We start from the raw sequence: 1993 nt of genomic DNA, 5'->3' as shown, positions 1-1993 counted from the left end.
AAATAACCAAGTTTAATTATATGCATACATGAAAGAGTCACAGATGGAAATCTGAGCTAAAGATGTGGTGAGACGCCACAGAGCTTTAGAGCAGAGGAAGGCCATGTGCAGGACTATAGAAAGAGTGGATGTTCAGTAATTGAAAGTTTGTCCTACATGGATAGTTTATAAAGTTTTTTCTGGTAATAAGTCACTATGGTAAAGCCCCCAAATTTAAATTATTTAAGGCAGAAGCAAAAGTTTCTTATAAGCCTGCAGGGTCTCAGTTACCTTCAGCTCAAAACAATCTAAATGCCAAAGTAGCACCTCATGGAGAGAGCCTGTTCTGAACCTCTCCACCAGCAGTGACTTGTTTTGTTTTGTTTGAATTTCAGTCTTTCTCAGTCTTTAATAGTGGCAGGGGCTCCTGCACACCTAGTGTTAGGGCTTAGATATTGTTGAAAGCAGCAGTGTCCACACTTTGTATGTCTTCCTCAAACTTGGTGATCTCTCCCAGCAGGTTGGTCCCCACCTTGTTGTCCTCCACTGCACACTGAATCTGCAGTTTGTGGACAACATAGCCCACCAGCACCAGCTTGGAGCCCCTCTCCCAACCCATGTCAGCCCGCCCAGCTGGACAGAATGCACTCAGGCCTCCAGCTGGGCTATGTCTGCCTCATCATTCCAGGGCTTAATGCCCAGGAGGACGAAGGACTTGGCCACCAACACAGGCTTCTTGGCCTTCTTCTCTGCACACTACCACACCTGTTCCTCCTGCTGCTTGACGGCCTCCTTCTCCTCCTCCTAGTCACTGCCAAACAGGTTGATGTCATCATCTTCATCATCTTCTGTGGCAGTGGCTACCTTCTCTGTGAGGAGCTCCATCCACTTGGCATGTGGGAGACACGTGCTGGGGCTGTGGGGCTGTGACCTGGTGGGTGAGCGTGCTCTTCTCTAGCACACTCAGTCTGGCCTCCAGCTTAGAGATGGCCTGCTATAAGTTTCTCACTGTGCCTTGCAGGCCCTGGTTCTCCACCTCCAGGCTGGTGATCAGGAAGATAATGAGCTCACTGTGGCCTCTTTTGGGCCTGCTGGAGACCCCAGGGCCTGAGCTTCTGGCCAGGGATTTCTGGATGTTCTCTCTGGTTCTGACTATGTCCTGGAAGATCACGCTTGGGCCATTCTCTGGGCACTAGGAGCCAGCCACAGGCCTATTAATCTGCTTGTAGAATTTCCTTTCTACATTGTCATATTTGGGCTTGTGGAGCCAGATCTTCTCGTGCACTAGAAAGTTTGTGGCCATTTTCCTGATGCCTGTCAAAATGCTTCAACCAAACAGTAGGGGTCAGTAGCACAAGACTCTGACTCTTAAAAATACACAAAACTTAAAAGATTCTGTTAATTTAGTGTTATTATACCTAAAATTGATTTTGTTAACCACATATTATCTCCATAAAAATATATGTGGATCTCTATTATTTATCAGCTACAGACAATGTAGTTCATGTTCAGATTTGAAGAAATTTTATAATAATTTGATGTCTTTCAGGGTCTTAGGTCTATAGGTGGGTAAAACCCATTCTCATTCCATGTAACCATCTAGCTTCCCTTCTTTATCTGACCAAGCTATCTGCTGATAGATTTTCTTCAGTAAACACAAACCAATGTATTGGATTGTATAGGGGAGGTGAAATTTTTTTATTCCATGCATTTTGGGTTTTCTGGTCAGGTCTCTGTCAATGAGACTGGCCAAGACAGATTAATAAGAGAAGGATAGAAAAGAAGATGGAAGAGGAGGAAGAGGGAGAGGAGGAGGAGGGGAAGAAGAAAAAGAAAGATGAAAAGAAGAAGAAGAAGAAGAAGAAGAAGAAGAAGAAGAAGAAGAAGAAGAAGAAGAAGAAAAGAATTAGAAGTTTATTTGCATGTCCATCTCCCTTACAAATGGGAATGCTAGAAGATAAGTAACTCAAACAGGTGGTTAATACTTCAATATATATTTCTGCTTAGGCTAAAA

The 1993-nt window shown here is 44.0% G+C and overlaps 1 pseudogene; it reads right to left on the bottom strand.

The window, feature by feature from the left end:
- Nucleotides 1–427: 427 nt before the first annotated feature.
- Nucleotides 428–1328, bottom strand: LOC114514772 (annotated as a pseudogene).
- Between the last annotated feature and the right edge of the window lie 665 nt (nt 1329–1993).

The sequence above is a fragment of the Phyllostomus discolor genome, chromosome 7 (assembly GCF_004126475.2).
Source record: "Phyllostomus discolor isolate MPI-MPIP mPhyDis1 chromosome 7, mPhyDis1.pri.v3, whole genome shotgun sequence".
Lineage (NCBI taxonomy): Eukaryota > Metazoa > Chordata > Mammalia > Chiroptera > Phyllostomidae > Phyllostomus > Phyllostomus discolor.
The sequence above is the reverse complement of the archived record's forward strand: the minus strand, read 5'-3'. Positions and strand labels throughout refer to the sequence as shown.